The 22,489-nt window shown below is 39.3% G+C and overlaps 1 protein-coding gene across 2 annotated transcripts in view; it reads right to left on the bottom strand.

Annotated features, from left to right (window-relative positions):
- Positions 1 to 22,024, bottom strand: part of RNF182 (ring finger protein 182) — a 32,604-nt gene extending 10,580 nt beyond the window's left edge. The window contains exon 1 of one of the 2 annotated variants that reach the window (XM_070942493.1): positions 21,941 to 22,024. The gene's annotated coding sequence lies outside the window, so the exon portion shown is untranslated. Of the gene's footprint in view, positions 1 to 21,575; positions 21,650 to 21,940 lie in introns of those variants that run through there. The other variant, XM_070942491.1, reaches the window with a different exon arrangement.
- Positions 22,025 to 22,489: the final 465 nt, after the last annotated feature.

Below are 22,489 nucleotides of genomic sequence, written 5' to 3' on the forward strand. Positions count from 1 at the left end.
TGGCTTATAATAATTAGGAATATGTTTATATGTATTGAAATGTATGATATTCAAACATCGCACCATTCACACAATGATATGTATACATTAAAAAAATAAATAAAAACTTGATTAAAAAAAAAGAATGAAATCTTGTGGAACACTATAATCCAATGCTGTCGGGCTGAGGCATTGTCAGCCAAAGATATACCCATCTGTCTACGTTGTAGAGTGGAACTATTGTGCAACTCTACTATCAATTCCCAAACCTACAGTATTGGTCCAGAATGATACCATAATCAATGCTACTATCAAAAGCCATTGAGCCAGGAAAGAGATTCACCAAAATCACATTCCCCTTTTTGAGTATCTCTGTAAACAGAATCCAGTAGAACTGCATAAGCTTATTGCCCTCTTACCCAATTCTGATTGGCCTTATGGAAAAGGCAGGATTAAGTAGCCCTTTGGTCAGATGCAGAACAATTTTATATTGATCTGCTCTTACTGAGAAATTACATTCGAAACTTTTTTAAAAAATCTCTTTCCATTTATCTATATTAAGGACAATGTATACATGAAACTTTGCATCATGATTAAGGTACTTATTGTTAAAATAGGTAGAGAAGACCCATACTGCAAGCTTGGTTCTCTTTTTTTCTTTATGAGATTAGAAAATCTTATGCTAGAATTGCAGCCATTTATTTTGAATTAATTAGATACCCTCTCTTAATAAAAAAAACCAAACCACTGTCCAGTCTAGATAACAAAACTACTATCTGTAACAAAATAATTTATGTGAATTAAAGATAGTGTCTCAAATCACAGATTTTAACGAAACAGTAGAGAGTTACGAAGTATTTTGGATTGGAAGTACAAACATGTCTGCAACATCTTAAAACGGCTGCACATTTCCTAAATCAGAACTGAAACTCTGCACAGTACAAATAGACTATTTATTCATGTACAAATATGAAGACATTATAAAATATGCAGTTTTTATACTATACTACATGCACAGGCTTCACTGTTCTTGTGAAGTTTTTTACTTTCCAATGAAACAGAAGCAACTGATATTGTGAACAAGACAAGATTATTATCTTATTTTATAAAACTACAGTACTGTGATATGAAACAGCTGTATCATGAAAAAAATACTGTTTTGGTTTACAATAAAAATTTATATTCTTGGCCAAGTTTTATAATTTAATAAAAAAAAAGCCTAAGATATTATAGATGAACAAACCAATTGAAAGGACATTTAATTCAGCAGGTTCTGACAGGTTCTGGAGAATCGGTAGCAGAAATTTTGAGTAGTTCGGAGAACCACAAATACCACCTCTGGCTGGCCCCAGAGTGGGGTGAGAATGGATTTGCAATATCCTTCCTCCAGGAGTGGGAAGGGAATGAGGATTTTGCAGTATCCTTCCCCTGGAGTGGGGTGGGAATGGAGATTTTGCAGTATCTTTCCCCTGCCACGCCCACCAAGCCACGCCCACAGAACCGGTAGTAAAAAAAATTTGAATTTCACCACTGATGTACTGTATATCCATGTGCATCTAGAAAAACTTGAAATGATATAGTTGCTTTAATGCTTCAAAAAAGAATTATTTTGCTTATGTTAATACATTTTGCAAAATGTTCCTGTCGAAGGTTTTACAGCCTCATAACATAACAAAGCTAAGGGTACATTAATAAATGACTCAGTATACATCTGTACACAAAACACAAGGTTTGATTCAAATTCTGATTTGAAGGGTTGGAAAATAGCTGATTGAGAAATTAGCAAATAAATGTAACTATTTTACTTTTTAGCCAATTTATTGGCTGACTCACTTGCTGAAGCAACTTTAAACTGTGTAGAATGATAAAAGAGCAATTTAAAGCTTGCTAAACATAGTCAACAACAGAATTGGATGGCATTTTCAGTAACAGTGCTTCCTTAGGAGACACCAGAATATCCAAATGATTAAGAAATAAATGCATTAAAAATGTAGATTATAATATTTTTTAAATAAAAGCATTTCTAAATAAAATGCACAAAGTTTCTTGGCAGAACTAAATGAAATGTTCCAGCACCAATGATCTTCCTTTAATGTCCTTTCAATTTTTATTTCAATAATCTAAAATAACTTTGTGTAAGAACCGTTTTTCCAGTTTGCAGATTTTCTGAAAAAGTAATGTAATCCTCCTTTCTGTGCTCAATTGTCATGCACACAGTCATAACTTTAGCTAAGAAAATTATACAAATTGAGCCAGCATGATATAAGTTGTTATATTTTTGGACTGGAACCAAAGAACAACCTATTTCATAGATTATTGCTCTGAGAAAAAGTAGATGAGATACAGTAGTGCTACATATGTTGTCTTAAGTTTCTGAAGGCACTCACTCTAATAAAATAAATCAATATTTAAATGGATACATGTAATACGCTGACTGTGACCATGCATCAGTCACTTACTTTCTCCTTGTTGTTGCAGGAATAACATAACATAACATGGCCTAGGACCGGGGTATCTACGAGACCGCCTTCTGCCACCAGTAGCCTTTCACCAACCAGTACGCTCCCATAGAGAGGGGCTTCTTAGCGTGCCATCGGTCAAACAGTGTTGACTGGCGGCCCCCAGGGAAAGAGCCTTCTCTGTGGGAGCACCTGCCATCTGGAACGAGCTCCCCCCGGAGATACGGAGGATTACAGACCTGCACGCTTTCCGCCGTGCCCTCAAAACATTCCTATTCCAGCAGGCCAGCCTGGCCTAACCTCTTTTTTAAACTGTTTTTTAAATTTTTTAAATTTTAAATTTGTCTTATAAATTTGGGGTGTTTTAAATTTTGTTTTCTGGGCCAAATTATTTAATTGTATTTTAATAGTTTTTTAACATTTGTATTATATGTATTTTATTTTTTGGCTGTTCACCGCCCTGAGCCCTTCGGGAGTAGGGCGGTATACAAATTTAATAAATGATGATGATGATGATGATGATGATGATGATGATGATGATGATAATAATAATAATAATAATAATAATAATAATAATAATAATAAAGATTTCAATCTAAGTTTGGCTTGATTTCCTAAAGAAAGGTTGAGATATAAATCTAATTTTTAAAAAATGTTTTTTTTTAAAATGGTCTTTATTTACATTTTCCTTTAAAAACAAACAAAAAAAAAATAACAGTACACCATATAAATAACATACAACACAAAGAACATTACAAATAACACACAAGTGATAGGTACAAATGGTACCTTCATATCTGAGTATTCAATATAATATTACATTCCAGGGGAGAAAGAGCAACTCATCCCTCTTAAAATTTCGATTAGGTCTAACCAACCACACTTAATGTAGTTTCCTTCTTAACAATCCTTCCATATTTATTTTGGGTTATGATATTCTCTTCTCTAGCCAAATATATAATTTCTCCCAGGATAAACATGTTTGTGTTTGGACTTTATCTTTTAATTTTTTGGTTAATTTATCAGCTTCTGCACAATCCAGAATCTTTTTTATGATTGCTTCCTCTGATGGGATATTCTGGTTTTTCCAATATTGAGCGTATATCAATCTCGCCGCTGTAATAATGTGTAGAGCTAAATACCATGAATCTTTCTTGATCTTATCCGGTTTGGAGCCGAGCAAGCATGTCTCTGGTGACCATTCAATTTTTTCCACTAAAATCTCATTCAACCATTTTTTAATTTTCCCCTAAAATTTTTTGCTTCCTGGCATGTCCACCATTGATGATAATACATGCCTTTTTCTTGCCCACATTTCCAACAAACCACCGATTGTCCAACAAACATTTTAGCCAATCTATCAGGGGAGAGATGCCACCTATATATCATCTTATAGATATTTTCCTTGTAGGTCGTGGAGACTACTAATTTCATATTTTCCCACCATATCCCTTGCCATTTATCTAAATGAATAGGATACCCAACATTTTTCCCCCAAGCAATCATTGTGTCTTTGATTATCTCATCACCTATCTCTAATTCCATTAGTAATTTATAACTTTTTGAAATCATGCCTTTTTCTTGGCCCATCAAAATTTTATCTAATTTTTGTAACTCCACATATATGCCTTTTCCGTCTCTGTCTTTTTTGAATTTGGATTGAATCTGCAAATAGGTCCACCAATCTATTTGTATTCCTAATGCATTCAATTCCTGTTTGGATTTTAGTTTACTCTGTACATTCAATAAATCCTTGTATATTAAATTCTTTGTTGGGTTGTAAAGTTTAGGATATGTCAATGCTTCCACAGGAGATATCCAGCATGGTGTTTTAATATAATATTTTCTACTGATCTTATCCCAATTTCGAATTAGAATATTTCTTATGTAATGTCTAGTAAACCATTTACTTTGTGGGGAGCCATTTTGCCAGAGTGCCATGTGCCATCCCTGTTGTAGATCGTATCCTTCTAGTTTAAGAAGACGATTATTACCCAAGGTAATCCATTCTTTTACCCACATTAATAACGCTGCTGAATAGTAATTCTCCCAACATGGTAGTCCTAGGCCTCCTCTTTCTCTTGTCTCCTGCATCATCTTTTTCTTAATTTTAAAAAAATGTTGAAGGTGCCACAGCAGCATATTTTTGTAAGTTATAATAATAATAGTTTTTATTATCACTGTACATCATGTGTACAACAAAATTGGTTAATATCTATGTTTTCAAAGAATTGTATTAAATCACATAGTTCCGTGAACAAGCACAGAAATTCTAAGAAGATGAAAAGTTTCTACACAAGTTATACATAATATATAAATATAGAGAAAAGCTTATATAGAATATACTTAAAGGTGGTAAAAAATTGAAGAGAGTCTGAAATACTTAAAGGCTAATTTACCTAATTATCACACTGCTAACTATGTTGAAAGAGAGCCAATTTGGTTTAGTAGTTAGCCATAAGGCTAGAAGCTGGAAACCATGAATTTTAGTTATGCCTTAAGAACAGAGCCAGCTGGGGGATCTTTGGCCAATCATTCTCTCTCAGTCCTAGGAATCAGGGCTGTGGAGTCAGGAGATAAATGTTCCGACTCCGACTCCTCAGTTTTTTTACTTCCGACTCCGACTCCAGGTACCCAAAATTTCCTCCCACTCCGACTCCTCGACTCCGACTCCTCAGTTTTTTGTACTTCCGACTCCTCAGTTTTTTTTTTACTTCCGACTCCGACTCTAGGTACCCAAAATTTCCTCTGACTCCGACTCCTCGACTCTGACTTCGACTCCACAGCACTGCTAGGAATGGCAATGACAAACCATTTCTAAAATCTTTGCCAAAAAATTGCAGGGACTAATCTAGGCAGTTGCTACAAGTCAACAATGACCCGAAGGCTCAAAAAGGAAAAAAAAATAGATTTCTAAAATATTGGGTTTCTAAACTATTAAAATGCTAAAACTATGAAGGTTTTTTTGTGTGTTATAATATATAGACAATTCAAAACCTAAAACTACATTAATCATCAACAGGCATAAAATAGTAAAAACCTCAAATAACGAACTAAGGATTAGACTTTAAAATATGTCATAATCAAAACACATGGCCAATTTGCATCTACCTTATAATTTGTATTTATTTTTGCATGCAAAAAGCTTAGAGAAAAAATAAGACCACAAGACCCCATCTACAAACATTTCATGTTCCCAGTCTGTATCATCACTTTCTCCACTGAGGTCCTTGTCAAAGGTTAAGGAAAGATTTTGCTACTATAAAATGTGCTGACTGATTTAATTAATATATACTATGCTTTTTAAAGCAGCAGCCTCATGCATGATGATGATCTATTCTGTTCTATTCCAGAGTGTAGAACAGAATATATCATTCTGACTCAAAGTCAAAAAACAATGATGTAATTAGAAAATAAGAATTGGAAAAGATCTTGTAAACCATCTAATCTAGCCACTTGCTCAACATTGGAATATATTCTCCACAGGAGAATCTACTGGTTTCTGGTACAGTCTATTCCACTGTTCATGGGCTCAGTAATTTTTTTCCTGATGTTTGGAAAAAATGGCCTCAAAAAAGCCTCAAGTAAGGGCCAAAAAAAGCCTTGAAAACGGCCCCCCAAAAAGGGCTGAAAAAAGCTTCAAAAACAGGCTGCAAAAAGCCCCCAAAATGGGCTGTAAAAAGCCTCAAAAATGGCCCGAATAATATGGTAGGTCTTCCTGTCATTTACTTTTCTGAAAGCTAAACACAATCAATGCCTCCAATTGTCCCTTCATGGGTATTTTTTCCTTCCAGTCCTCCTGCTATCTTCATTACTTTCTTCTGGACATGCTACAATCTGATAATGATCTTCCCACATAGATGCAATATTCTAGGTGCAGTCTGACCAATACAGAATAGAGAGGAACCTGTTCTTCTCAATGCAATTTCATTGCTTTCTCCGCAGCTGCAGTAAAGCATTGATTCATGTTCATAAAAACACTCAGTTCCTTTTTACATGTATTGCTGTTTGGTATGATCCTTCGTTCTACATTCATGCCATTGAATTTTCCTATACAAATCTAAAACTTTGCATTTGTCCCTTTTGAAATTCATCTTGCTGGCTTCTATCTAATAACCATAGGTCCTCCTGAATCTTGACCTATCTTCAAAAATAATGATCCTTATTCCCTTCCCCCTATTTATTTCATCTGTAATTCTTGTAACCATTTTTTTTAAAACATGTTGAACAATACAGGACTTAGAATGGAGTCCTGAAGGATGCCACTTGACTGTTCCCTTCAATGGAGCCACTGATGGATCCTTGTCGAGTATAATTGTTCTACCACTTCTGTATCCATTTCATGAACTACTTTCTGTCATTTTCTCTACTAGGATCTTGGGGGAGACTTTGTCAAATGCTTTGCTGAAAATCAAGGTACAGTACATCCACTCCGTTCCTGTTCATCAAGTTGGTTTATCGTGATTTATTCTTGATAAATTCATGCTAGCTTTTGCCAAGCAAAAGTTTTTTTCTAGTTATTCCCAAGCTAACCACTTAACAATATATTGTGAAGTTCTGCCTGCTATAGACAGTCTGAATGAAAACTAACTAGACCATAGTTAGTTTTTTTCCTGTTTTCCTGTTTTTGAAAAAAAAGAATAAATTTGCCCTCTTTTGAATAGAATAGAATAGAATAGCAGTTGGAAGGGACCGTGGAGGACTTCTAGTTCAACCTCCTGCTTAGGCAGAAAACCCTACACCACTTCAGACAAATGGTTATCTAATCTCTTCTTTAAAACTTCCAGTGTTGGAGCATTCACAACTTCTGAAGGCAAGCTGTTCCACTGATTAATTGTTCCGTCAGGAAATTTCTCCTTAGTTCTAAGTTGCTTCTCTACTTGATTAGTTTCCACCCATTGCTTCTTGTTCTACCCTTTGGAGAATAGTTTGACTCCCTCTTCTTTGTGGCAACCCCCGAGATATCGGAACACTGCTATCATGTCACCCCTAGTCCTTCTTTTCATAAGACAACATATCCAGTTCCATCCAGTTCTTTTTATGTTTTATCCTCGAGTCCCCTAATCATCTTTGTTGCTCTTCTTTGCACTCTTTCTAGAGTCTCAACATCTTTTTTTACATCGTGGCGACCAAAATTGGATGCAGTATTCCAAGTGTGGCCTTACCAAGGCATTATAAAGTGATATTAACACTTCATGTGACCTTTATTCTATCCCTCCGTTTATGCAGCCTAGAACTGTGTTGGCTGCAGCATACTGTTGGCTCATATTTAAGTGATTGTCCACTAGGACTCCAAGATCTCTCTCACAGTCACCACTTTTGAGCAAGGTACCACATATACTGTACCTGTGCATTTTGTTTTTCTTGCCTAAATGTAAAGCCTTGCTTTTTTCACCATTGAATTTCATTTTGTTAGATAGCGCCCAATATTCAAGTCTGTCAAGATCTTTCTGCATCTTAAGCCTATCTTCTGGAGTGTTGGCTATTCCTACTAGCTTGGTGTCATCTGCAAATTTGATGAGTTCCCCATCTATCCCCTCGTCCAAATCATTGATGAATATGTTGAAGAGTACTGGGCCTAAAACAGAGCCCTGGCTACCCCACTGCATGCCTTCCTCCATGTAGATGCAGTTCCATTGAGGGCTACACGTTGAGTGTGGTTGGTCGCTCGGTTACGAATCCATCTGGTGGAGATGCTGCCTAATCCATATTTTTCCATTTTATCAAGTAGTAGGTTATGGTCTACTTTGTTAAATGCCTTACTGAAGTTCAAGTAAATTATATCAACGGCATTCCTCTGGTCCACTAGTTTTGTCACTTTGTCAAAGAATGCAATAAGATTAGTCTGGCATGATCTGTTTTTGACAAACCCATGTTGGCTTTTGGTTATTATTTGGTTATTATGCTTCTAGGTGTTTGCTGATTCGTTACTTGATTATCTTTTCCAGAATCTTCCCTGGTATTGAGGTCAGGCTGATGGATCTGTAGTTCCTGGATCTATTTTTTTTTCCTTTTTTGAATATGGGAACTACATCAGCTCTTTTCCAGTCCTCTGGCAGTTCCCCGGTGCTCCAGAATCTTTGAAAGATATAGTTCAGTGGTCCTAAAATCACATCTGCCAGTTCCTTCAGAATTTTGGGGTATAATCCATCTGGTCCTGGTGATTTGAACTCATCAAGGTTAGATAGGTGCTCACTTACCATTTTCTTCCCTATTTTAACTTGTTTTTTGTGATGCTGTTTTTGATAGGTTGGACTGTTTTTTCCTTTTGTGTAAAGACAGATGCAAAAAAAGAGTTAAGTAGTTCTGCTTTCTCCCTGTTGCTTGCCACGTTCTTGCCACTTTCTCCCAGCAATGGACCAATTGTTTTTCTTGACTTTTTTCTTGTTTTTAAAATTTCAGAAGAAGCTTTTTTTGTTATTTTTTACTTTTGTCTTAAGCCTTTGTTTGTTGTGAGCCTTAGCTTTCCTCACTTCATCTTTGCAGGCTCAGGCTATTTGCTGATATTCTGCCTTAGTTATGTGCCCCCCTTTCCACTTTTTAACTTGTCCTTTTTGTCATTCAATTTGTCAGAGAGTTCTTTATGCAACCATGCTGGTTTCTTTTGAGAACTGTTATTTTTCTTCTTCACTGGTATTGTGCTAGACTGGCCTTTTATAATCTCACTTTTCAAAATTTTCCAAGCTTCTTGAGTTGTTTTCCCCTTGAGGATTCTCATCCATGGAATCCTTCCCAAGCTCTCTCAAAGTTTATTGAAATTAGCTCTCTAAAAGTCCAAGACTCTAGTTAGACTTTGTTCTATTGCTTGTGCTTGCATAATGTTGAATTCCAAAATTGCATGATCACTCCCCCACAAGGTTCCTGTAGCTTCAACACCTTCTATCATTTCATCTGTTAGTGAGAATTAAGTCCAATATGGCTGATTTCCTTGTTCCCTTCTCTACTTTTTGGGAAACAAAGCTGTCTGCTATGTTTATTAGGAACCTGTTTGATCTTCCACTTGGTGCAGTTGTTGATGTCAGGGTAGATAAAATCCCCTATTACTATTGTGGTGTGCTTCCTACATACCTTAGTTAGCTGATTAGCAAAAAGTTTAACTATTTCCTTTGTTTGGTTGGGTGGCCTATAGTATACACCTATGGCAATGTCAATTTCCCTCCCTTTTACATTGACCCAAATGCATTCCAGGCAGTTTTCATCATAGTTGTGCTCTATTTCTGTAGAGATGTAGTTATTTCTTATATATAGTACAACTCTACCTCCTCTTTTATTTGGTCTATTTCTTTTAAATAATTTAAATCCCTCTAGCTGTACGTTCCATTTGTGGGTTTCATCCCACCAAGTTTCCATAATGGCAACAATATCATATCTGCCCTCATTTACTTGAATTTCTAATTCACCCTGTTTATTCTTCATACTCTGTGCATTGGTGTATAGACATTTGAGTCCATTTTGACTGACCCTGTGTTTATTTTCTACATAACCTGTGTTGTTCCCTACTGCCTTACCACCTGTTTGATTAGTGCACGTGGTATGGCACTCACTACATGCACTGATAGCACTATTAATTTTAGATTGCTGGGGACAGAAATGTTCTGTATTAATTAATTCTCTGTCCCTGCTGTTCAGTTTAAATGTTTATCTAGAAAATCTGTGAATTTAATGCCAAGTAACTCAGTCCCTTTCTTTGATGGATGCAAACCATCTGTTTTGTACAGTTTTTCATTGGACCAGGTGCAGATATCATGACTAATATAATCAAAGCCTTCCCTTTTACACCATTCCTTCAGCCACACATTAAACTATGCTATATGCTGGCCTTTTCCTTATATACTGGTAAAACCTTTGAAAAGGTAACCATACAGCCTATACTACTAAGTTCGTACCCCAAGCTCTGGAAATCATTCTGCACAGAAAGTACATCTTTTTGGGACAGATCATTTGTGCCAAGATCTATAATACCATCAACATCACAGTTCTTACTGGCATTCTTGACTATCTTAAAGATACACCTCTTGTCTTTGCTGGCAGTAGCACCTGGCAGACACCTGACCTCTTTCAAAACTTCCGTATCATTTCCTAAATTTACATCCCTTACAATTGAATCACCAACCTACAATTGAATCTCTTTTTGCTCTTCTTGCATGACTGATGTGTAATACCTGATTCACACTTGTCCCTATCCAAAGCAAGTTCTTCAACTTGGACCATAATCCCCTGCTTATTTGAGTTATCATCAACACAACAACCTTCACCTGTCACTTTAGTGTCCCTATTAAGGTCAGCAAGGGCACTGTATCTGTTATGCATCCAATACGTACCTGCGTACTCTCTTGTAATCCCTTTCTCTCCCATGAATATACATTCAAATATTAATTCTCTTCCTGCTAATTAATCCAGCACTGAGGTGAATAATGTAGGGAGGAAAACAAGGTGGTGAAAATACTATTAAGCAGTTTTTCTACTTTAGATCATTATTTTATGATCATATATTTATGTATTTTCTTCTGTCTATATGTATATTTATGCACATATACCATGATATATCAGCATATCACTTTGTGTGAAATTGTATGTCCACATTGAAATATTATTAAAGTAAAAATAACAAAATATTAAATACACTGATAGATACCAGTGCAAATTTTAGTCTGAAACTGCATTTCTTCCAAATGCATATATTTTGTATTAAACTGATTTATCTGTGAAATTCTACACCCTTCCTCCTTTTATCCCATTTCTTCTCTCTAAATCCTTTTTATAATGATGGATATATAAAAGTCTACTACCTGTAATCATTTATTTTCTGAAAAAATGCATGAATAACATAATCTTAAACACTAGGTGAAATATCTAGGAAATCTGCAGTCCTTTTCTAGTAGCTTTTTAATAATAGTATTTTAGTGATTCACATTCATCCAGGCACAATAACTGTTTTAATAAGTGATTGTTTTGTAAAGCAAGCCTAAATTTAGAGGCAAATTGCCTATATATAGTCTAAATGCTATCTGCGTATACAAATAGTATTTAGACTATATATAGGCAATTTGCTTCTAAATTTAGGCTTGCTTTACAAAACAACCATGCATATTCTGACAAAACATAGCATATTACAGTAAGTCCTCAAGAATACCTTATAAATCTTTAGTTTTGGCAAGGGTCCTGTGTTAGACACTTTTTTAAACCTAGATTTTCTTGACATGAAATTACAATGCTGGGAAAAATAATTTGCCAATTACATATAAGTTTTTTATACTATTAATAAATAGGTATTGAAAAATGATGGTGGTGCTCTCAAAGGCAGATTTAAAATACCTGTGTTTCCCCGAAAATAAGACCATGTCGTATTTTCTTTTGAGTCCCAAAATAAGCATTAGGACTTATTTTTTTGGGGGGGGTGTCTTTGTTTTTTTTTTCCATATATGGGAGGCCAATTTCTTCTGCTTGTCCACACTGGCTTACCTCAGGGCCCCTACAGCCAGGTCATCCACGCCCCGACACCTGCCTCGCAGTGGTGGCTCTGGCAGCCACATCCAGCAGGACCCTGTGTGGCCACTGGCCCACTTCTTCTGCTTGCTTGCGGAGCATGAAGCCAAGTGATGTGTTGGTGCCACGGCCGCAAGGTGAGATGGGGGGTTGGAGCTGCCCCCTTCATCCTGAACCATCTTACATCAGGGCCCCTGCAGCCAGGCCATCCATGTCCCGACACCTGCCTCACCTTGCGGTCATGGCACCAAAACCAGCACACCACTTGGCCTCCTTCTCCATTGCGGCTGCAAGCAAGCAGAAGAAGTGGGCCGGCTGCCACATGGGCTCCTGCTGCACATGGTTGCTGGTGCTGCCGCCGCAAGACAGGTGTGGATGTGGATAGCCTAGACGCCAGGGGCCCTAAGGTAAACCGGTGCGATGTGCATTGTTCTGCCCCAGCTATGGACCCCAAAGAACACAGCACACACAAAGTCTGTACAAACCTTAGTTTACTAAATTAAATCAGTCTTTTTCAAACAAAGACTGTTAATTAACTTTCTTAACAGCCTACAAGAATCCAAAGAATAAATAATCGTAATCTCACTATGGTTGGCAGAAAGCCCAGAAGCAATTTGCAGGAAGCTGATAAGAGAACTAAGATCAAGACGAAGGAGAGTGAACGAAGTTGTTCCCTGCAAATTGCCTCAGTCGTCGTCCTTCCTTAAATAGGCTAAGGGAGTGGCCAATTAGCCCCAAGCCTTACTCTCGAGGAGACCTCGTCCTGAGGAGCCACTCCTGCCTTTTGGCAGTTCTGCGCGCTCGTGCATCAAGAAGTGGCTCCTCCTCTTCTTCCTCTTCGCTTATGGGAGCTTCTGGAGGTTCTGAAGGTCCTGGCTGAATCCCCACCTCTGGCACCACATCTTCTCCAGCCTCCTCATTGTCTGACTCGAGTGCCAGCTGTGCAGGCTGCTGGTGCAGCAGCACACCAGCCTCCTTGCTGTCGGAATCAGCTACTAGCTGCACAGGCCGCTGACGGGCCACAACACGCATGGAGCAGCCACACCCTCCTGCCTTCCTTGTGGCTGCGGCATGGTGAACAACCAGACAGAATGTGTAGCCAGGTGGCTGTGCAGACTCTTAAGAAGGGCTTATTTTGGGGGTAGGGCTTATATTAGGCACACACATTAAAACATGCTAGGGCTTATTTTCAGGGAAACGGTATTAACATATATCACCTCTTCAGGGATAAGCCTATGCCTACAAAAGAATAACACTGCATATTCATGTAAACAAAACACCTGCAGACACGATCAGTTGGATTATTGTACTGTAAAATGTTTCCCACAGAATCTTGCAAAATGGCTTTTTGCTTGCACGAAGTATAATGTGCTGCTTGGACTTCTTCTTGCCAATCTGTTGCTCTGAATGATACAGTAAAAGATTGGGCTATCAAACAATTTTGTGACAAATATCAGCTTTCTTAATTAACAACTAATTACCTAAGCATACACAAATATCTGTCCCATACTTGAGGCGTCAAGCAAAAGGACAGAAAACAGGGCATCCTTGACTTACAATCAGTCACTCAGCAACCATTCAAAGTTATAATGGACTCCCCCCCCCTCAAAAAAAGTATTTATGAACCAGTTCCAAAGTTTCGATGGCTGGACCCCTCCCATGATCATTCCAGGCACTTGGCAACTGGCCCACATTAATGGCTGTTTGCAGAGTCCCACAAACACATGATTGTGATTTACAATGTTTTTGCTGAAAACCAGCATTTATTTCTAGTTTCTGTCAAAGAAGCGTAGCAAACAATGGGTTCACTTAATGACCATGGTGCTTCTCTTAACAGCAGCTGCAAAAAAGGCTGTAAAATTGGGTGGGCCACGTGATGGTCTACTTTACAATTGACTTATGACCGTAACTGGCAAAGGTGGGTTCTAAACTACCGGTTCTGTGGGCGTGGCTTATTTTGTGGGCGTGGCTTGATGGTCATGTGACAATTCTTTAGGATTTAGCAGAGGTACTGGTCTATCAGGCTTTTAACTGCTTGCAGAGCTGTACCGGTCTACTCATTTATTTTTGCAAACACTGGTCTACCCATTTATTTTTGCAGGCACTGGTCTACTCATGTATTTTTGCAGGCACCGGTCTACTCATTTGTTTTTGGAGGCACCGGTCTACCACCAAACTGCCTTTTACCACTGATCAGCTGTAGGGCGGCCCTTTGAAGCCCCACGGCAAGAGTTTAAAGGTTTTTTCCTTATAGCCCATCAGCTGGGACTCAGGAGGCAGCAATAGATTGGGGGTGGGGCCAAATAAAAGGTAAGAATAATGCGGGGGTAGGGGGCGGGGGGGCAGAACCGGTTCGGTGAAGTCATATCATCACCGCTACCGGCTTGGCGGAACCAGGTGGAACCGGGAGGAACCCACCACTGGTAACTGGGCATGTTAAGTCAAAGACTACCTTATGGCAAGGGTTTGAAATGACAAAAGGTAGCAAAAATCATCACAACCACAAGGTGGGAGTAAAGAGCTAGAGTTTCCATAACTTTTTGTTATCTAAACTTTTTGCTTACAATTTTGCAGGTCCAATATGGAATGCCTATCATAAATGTATCCCTTTTGCAGATATTGCTGCAACTCCCAAGCATTGCAAGGACATTTCACATACAGTAGTGATTTAGTCATTCCATCCAAAGAAATCTTTGCAACTTGAAATGGATTTTTCCACAGAGCTTTTATCCATCTTCACAGGATCTAAACTTCATTCTCTGGGCATTTATATGGTGCTGTTTTCATTCCCCAGTCCCCTGTAAAGTAGTTTGAAGCTGGCTGTATGATTATCTTCATTCCTGTCAACCTTAAGTTGTTGAGATTTGGCAAGAAATTGCAAAATACAAGTTTTGTACTGAATCCTACCAAAGCCAAACCAAAAGAAAATTGGTTTGGCTGCTCAAGTAGGAGGACATTATGGGAAAACAATAAAGATACCTTATTTAGTCTCCAGAAATCCAAGTTGTTGCTGGATGGAATTAAACAGTTAAGAGATTTTTTTATATTATCTCTCTTTCATCACCCAGTCATCTGGATTTTTGCTGCCCTGATCTGCAAAAGCTCTAAAAAACAGCAGTGTAGTACCAACGTTTTCTCAGTTAAATACCATGTATGGAAAAATCTTCATCACTCTTTGTACTTGTAGGAGAGCAATTAAATACGTAGTCTTAGGGCTCAAACACCTGCTAGCCTGCTTTCATCATTTGTTCTATCCTGACAGCCATGCTCTAATCTCTCTTAGAAAAAGACCAACAAGTGGGGCTGCCCTTATTTTATTTTATTTTATTTTATTTTATTCAATTTATATACCGCCCTACTCCCGAAGGACTCAGGGGGGTGAACAGCCACAAGTTAAAAATACATCATACAAAAGTTAAAAACCAATTAAAAGTACATTAAATAATTTTGGCCCAAAAAATGAATTTAAAAACACCCAATTTGTATAAAACTTAAAAGCAAATTAAAAGAGAGAGTCAAGCCAGTCCAGCCTGCTGGAATAAAAATGTTTTGAGGGCGCGGCGGAAAGTGCACAAATCTGGGATCCTCCGTATCTCCAGGGGGAGCTCATTCCAGATGGCAGGTGCCCCCACAGAGAAGGCTCTCCCCCTGGGGGCCGCCAGTCGACACTGTTTGGCTGACGGCACCCTAAGGAACCCCTCTCTATGAGAGCGTACTGGTCAGTGAGAGGCTACTGGTGGCAGAAGGTGGTCTCGTAAGTATCCTGGTCCTAAGCCATGGAACGCTCTAAAGGTGGTGACCAAAACCTTGAAGCGCACCCAGAAGACCACCGGGAGCCAGTGCAGCTTGCGCAGGAGGGGAGTACTTGGGAGTGCCACGTCACTCCCATAACCACCCGCGCGGCTGCATTCTGGACCAGCTGGAGCCTCCAGGTCCTCCACAAGGGGAGCCCCATGTAGAGAGCATTACAGTAGTCCAGGTGTGAGGTGACGAGGGCATGAGTGACCGTATGTAACGAGTCCCGATCCAGAAAGGGGCACAACTGGCGAATCAGGCGGACCTGATAAAAAGTCCTCCCAGCCACAGCTGTCAAATGCTCTTCTAAAGACAGCCGTGAATCCAGGAGGACACCCAAGTTGCGAGCCCTATCCGTGGGGGCCAACGACTCGCCCCCAATAGTCAGTGATGGCATCAACTGACTATATCGGGATGTCGGAAACCACAGCCACTCGGTCTTGGATGGATTGAGTCTGAGTCTGTTTCTCCCCATCCAGATCCGCACGGCCTCCAGGCACTGGGACATCACTTCAAGGGCATCATTGGGGTGATCCGGGGTGGAGATGCACAGCTGAGTGTCATCAGCGTACTGGTGGTACTTCACCCCGAAACCATGGATGATCTCGCCCAGCGGCTTCACATAAATGTTGAACAGAAGAGGCGAGAGGACCGATCCTTGTGGCACCCTACATACAAGGGGCCTCGGGGTCGACCTCTGCCCCCCTGTCAACACAGACTGCGACTGGTCGGAGAGAAAGGAGGAGAACCACCGCAACACGGTGCCTCCCACCCCCACCCCTTCCAACTGGTGCAGCATGATACCATGGTCGATGGTATCAAAAGCCGCTGAGAGGTCTAACAGGACCAGGACCGAGGAGCAACCCCTGTCCCGAGCCCTCCAGAGATCATCAACCAATGCGACCAATGCCGTTTCCGTGCTGTACCCAGGCCTGAAGCCCGACTGGAACGGATCTAGATCTGTTATAATATTCATGTGAGACAAGTTAAGAAAAAAAATGGGTGAATTTTCTGCTGGTTATAAATAAAAGATCAAGCAGAGATGTTCTTTCTAACCATGGGTTTGGAATGAGAATGGAAAAGATGAGGATTGATAGATTATGGCTTAGTCAATATCATCCGCAAAGTGGATAGGAGAATTTTTCACCTTTTTCTGCTTTTCCAGGAAGACCCTCACTCACCTTTCAGACCTGAATCATATGGCAATTGAGACATCTATGTTATTGGGAAGCCCTCACCTACTCTATAGATGATCCATCTTTTCCATCTTTCACATTCTCTCTTCCTATACCTTTCTCCTTTCCTTGCTCTTCTCTTTTGTAATGATTGTTTAAATGTATTGTGAGCCGCCCTGAGTCTTCGGAGAGGGGCAGCATATAAATTTAATTAATTAAATTAAATTAAAATTATTTTTTTTTCTCACTCTCATTCTTGCTCGTTGCTCTATTTTCTTTTATATAACAAAAGGACGGGTTGCTGAGAGATACCAGTGCACTTTTCTGTTGTTCATTGAGACATTTAAGTGAGTTTTGTCCCGTTTTATGATCTTTCTTGTCACAATTGTTAAGTGAATCACCGCAGTTGATGTTGTTGTTAAGTGAATCTGGTTGTTAAGTGAATCTGGCTTCCCCATTGACTTTGCTTGTCAGAAGATTGCAAAAGGGGATCATGTGACCTTGGGACACAGCAATGGTCATAAGTATGAATCAGTTGCCAAGCCTCTGAATTTTGATCACATGACAATGGAGATGTTGCAAAGGTCGTAACTGTGAAAAACAGTTGTAAGTCACTTTTTTCAGTGCTGTTGTAATTTTGAACTGTCACTAAATGAACTGTTGTAAGTAGAAGACTACCAGCACTTGTCCCTCTTGTAACTCTCACTGCCAGAGTAGAAATAAAACACACTTATTAATCCAGCACTGAGGTGAATACTGTAGGAGGAAAACAAGGTGGTGAAAATACTATTAAACAGTTTTTCTACTTTAGGTCTTTATTTTATGATCATATATTTACGTATTTTCTTCTGACTATAAGTATATTTATGCACATATACCACTTTACACAAGGGAATGCACATAGAGGAGTCCACTTTACTCCACGTTCATATATATTACCTATAAATAGAATATTCTGATGACATTATTTAAAGAACGAGAAGGTATAATTCTGTGCAAAACCCCCACCTTTCTCTGTGATGTTCTGAAATATGAGCCCATCATCAAAATAGGACATGCCACTGGTGTTTTAGCAAGGAACAAGTGATTAGCGATGAAATCCAAACAGCTGAATGTTTTAAGATAGCAACACTTGAGGACTAATTGGGGAAAGCACACCTTAGGATGCAGGTGTATGTCAATAGCTTGTTAACGCTGTGTGATTAACTAAATAAATAGGCAGAAGTAGATACACTTCAGAATGTGTGTGAGGGCCACAGGAGATTTCCCTGCAAAGCTTACAACTAGGTCCCAACAGAGTACCATAGCAACAGTAAAACCACAGGCTCTAGGGGTCATTGGCAAGTGCCTACATGTGCTTGAAGTTGCTTTTTGGCAGGGACCCAAATCTTCAAGAGTATGCACGTAAAATATTAAATTTTATTTCTGCCCACAATCTCATACTGTATTTTCCTTCCTGGCTTCTGGGCTTCCTTCACTTCATCCTAATGGTCGGTATAGTTCGATCAAGAGGATATAGAATGGCCTTTCGGAGGATTCTAAATATACTGACTCTTTTGCTTATGCCTTCAAAGAGATTAGAGTGTACATTTTATGCCCCATCCTCCCAGAAAGAAAAGCACATTTTAAGCAACAGAGGTTTCATATGGCAAGGATAGCAATTATGCACTGGTATATGAGTATGTATATACTCATAGATTGTTCACTTTTATTACATAGTTTTACTATGTGTGTGACATTAAATTAAAATGCAGAGAATAACATAATTTATCAATGCACATCTGGGTTTTAATAAAGCTTGATTATTAATGTTTTAGGAAAGGCGTGAATTTTCTTTTGGATTTTAAAGTTAAATATGTTTTAACTTTCCATGCTTTCCTTATCTGGGCCATACACACTGTGAGATCCATGGCTTTTTTACACTGATACGTCACCTCTTGCTGCCAGATAATATATTTGTAATTTTCAGTAAGGAAAAAAATCCTAATCATATACTTTTGTACTAGGCTACTAACATAGGTTTCAGTCAGTTTCACAGATAAAAAGGTATCACATTATTATATAAGAATATACACCAACAGAAGGAAATACAGTAGAAGTAAATACAAAAAGAAGCAGTGAATGAAAAATATTATTTGACACAGTGCATATGCCATTGCAAATCCAGTACTGTCAAGAGTGTTTTATTCTGCTTTTTTTTCACTATTTCAACATTTATTCTAAACATCTGGGAATTCACTGTTGTTCTCAATATTTCAGCATTCATTTTTACTATAAATTTCATGGAAAGATATTGAAATATTAAATTTATTTTTGTATCTCTGATATAAATTCTTTACCATAGAAATAGTCTAGTCGCATACACCTATTTAAACTCGACAGTCATTGAAGCAAAAAGCCGTTCCCACAGAACCACTATTTTCAAACTCTTAAAATCAATTTATGAAAGCATTAATGTCATAATCATTACTGCCTTCTTAGAAATGCAGAGAATTCTGGGTGATCCAACCAGTGTTACCTCCAGCTGACAAGGTAATTAAAAAACTTGGGGGGGGGGGAAATCACTACACCTTCACTCATTCACTTTATGCTTTTTTCCCCCTCAACAATTATAATAAAAAAAGATTGACATGAAAGTAAGATGCCATGACATTTCCCACTTGCGTTTCTTTAATCTTGTGCAAAAATAGTGTGTGATATTAGATGGTTTAGCCACAGAGAAAAGGAAAGACAGGAACTGCCATTGGAACTTTGAATGGTCACTAAGTGAACTCGGTAGGTTGAGGACTTATTTGTATTCCTTTTGTATCAAGCAAAGCTGGAAGTTAATCAGTTCTTCCATCTAACCGAGACTGTGGCATGTGATCACAAGGGTACCATTGATCTTGGAGTGATGCAAATGCGATGTCTGAAAGTGCCCATAATGTCTTAGGCTGCAATCCAAGCCCCCAAATGAAGCAATTCTACTGAACACAGCAGCCCTTACCTCTGATCTCTCTCTGTCTCTCTCCCCTATATCATCCGTTTGGTTGCCTGACTATCTGTCTATCATCTATTTTTTCATGCCCATGCTACCTTGCTAAAGAATAATGGGTTTAGAAGTTCTAATAAACAGAAACGTGGCAGATTAAATGTTTATCTGTAACAGCACCTTTGTACTATACTAGAAATAGCTGAATACTTAAAAAAATTACCTATAACTATTGTTAGATATAAATTCTGCCAGAAAACTGTTTGCATACTTAAATCTGAGTAAACTGCTTATTTTAAAAATTATTGATCTTTGTAATTTGTAATCCTTTTAATTCATTACCCTCTCTTCTTATTTATATCTATTCCTGAAAATTTTTATGCAATTATTTGAAGTCAGAACATTCTTTTCCTTTTGTAAAGATTGTAACTAATGAAGTACCTCATAAATTAAAAATACCTGATCAGAACAATTATTCTGAAGGAATAATTGTTACATTATTTTCTTGGGTTTCCACCAAACGCTACTTGTTCGTAGGAATAAACTGTAGCAAAGCTAACAGTTGACATTAACAGTTTTGTTAAATACAATTCAAACTATTTGTATTGCAAGCATGTACAAGCTTATAAATTACTCCTTTGTTATTCTCTTTGTCACTGAATTAAACTATTTTACTTTGAAGTAGCAAAGTGCTTCCATCTTAGTTTGTCAGCCTATTAAACAGTATTAAAGAAAAGTGTGCTCTTAGAATAATAACTAAATGTAAATATAACAGAACATTTCACATTAAAAATTCAAAGTTAACTTGAGGACCCATCAGAAAAATAATACCCAATGTTGTTTGAACAGTTTTCCAATTATAATCCATTATTAAACACAATATACCACTGATATGATCAAAACATTAGGCAGATATTCTAAAAAGGACCTACCTATTCCTTTACTGCAAAACTACATTAAGCATGTATTCAAGAAAACCAATAAATGCTGTGCCTCTTACATGTAATGGAGTGAGCAAATGGAAGTATACAAGCATCAGTTCCTTGTAAAGTTATCTTTATACTCTTTATACTAAATGAACTTGTTCCCCCTGATCAAGCTAGAAAATGACCCTCATCCAGCAAACAGTAAAGTACTACAAGTGCACTGTGGAAGACAGGGCATTTCCATCTTTTTCAACAATTCCTGGAGGCAACATCTCCACAAACAGCAGTTTCATTGCAATGGGTGGGAGAAGACTTAGGGTAAAAATGGATCCCCCAGAAATCAAGAAGGGCTTCAGCTCTGAATGTATACATTCAGTTACAATCTGGCAGATGTCAATGAATCAGATGAGGGGGTCCTCTCTGAGCTCTTGCAGATGTTTTATTACCCCAAACTAGGTAACATCATCAGTGCTAGTAAGGAGTGCTTACAGCAAACAGCCCTCCTTACGAGCACTGATGCTGTTACCTAGTTGGGTAATGAAACGTCTGCAAGAAAACAAGCAACCTCAGAGAACACTGGGGACCCCTCCCCCCTCATTTCAGCCCTGACCTACAAATATTCCCCTTTATTAATGAATCTGATTTCAGACCTGGACAATCGATCAAAACGACCGCTATGATTTCGACCCGCTTCCATCAATACAAGGCACGAGGGGAATCTCCTCAGTGGGCCCACCAAATGCTCTCCCCACCACCACCCCCAATCTCCCGAAGCCCTGCAGACCTGAGCACTTTTGGCTGCTGCTGAGCCGCAACCGGAGCAGCCAAACTTTCCTCACTTCTGAGGCTGTGGCTTTCTTTATCTGCTTTCGCCTCACTTCACGCCACTTCGCTCCATCGAATCGACCCGCCTGTCGCGCCCTTCCTCCCTCCCTCCTCTCCATAACCACCGTCAGCGGCCAGAGGAGAGAGAAGCTCGGAGGCTGCTGGAGCCCGGAGAGCGCCGTTTCTCTCCCTGCAACCCGGCGAGCGGGACGCGGGCGAAGGCGCAGCCCGGCGCGCCTCGCGCCCTACCTTGCTTGGTTGCTTGCTTGCTTGCTTGGCGGGGGTTTGTGCCGGAGACGGCGCGTTTCCTTCTGGCTCGCTCACCCAGTTCTGCCGCAGCAGCCACGGGGAATGTCGGGCAGAGCGGCGGGGCTCCCTGGTTTTGTTACTACCGGGAGGAGAGCAGCCCGGATCAGTGCCGTCGCTATAGAAACTGGCTGTTCCCGCCGCCAGCGACGTCGGGGCGGAGGTGGGGTGGGGTGGGGAGGGAGAGCGCTTTCAGCCGTTCATTGAGGAGTATTCGGGCTTCTGCTTCCCCCCCCTCCACCTGAGGGGAGCCTGTCAGGCAGATGGAGGGAGAAAAGGTTGCTTGCCCCTCTCGTTGCAGCCTCCTCTCTCTCTCTTTCTCTCTCACACAGACACACACAAACACAAACACACGCCGTTATTATTTTAAGGGATCCAGCCAGGAGATGGTCAAACGCACGGAGGGATGATCTATTTCGAGCTTGACTTCTACGGGAATAAGCAGCCTCTGTGAAAAAGATGAGGGTGGGAGACCTTTTAGAAGAGTGCCAAGGGGACAGCTACCCATTTCTTTGATTCGAGTCTGTCAGATGTAAATGCCTTATTCTCTAATGTGTAAATAATGTA

Source organism: Pituophis catenifer, unplaced genomic scaffold (assembly GCF_029215685.1).
Source record: "Pituophis catenifer annectens isolate HBS135680 unplaced genomic scaffold, rPitCat1.0.hap2 SCAF_3, whole genome shotgun sequence".
NCBI lineage: Eukaryota > Metazoa > Chordata > Lepidosauria > Squamata > Colubridae > Pituophis > Pituophis catenifer.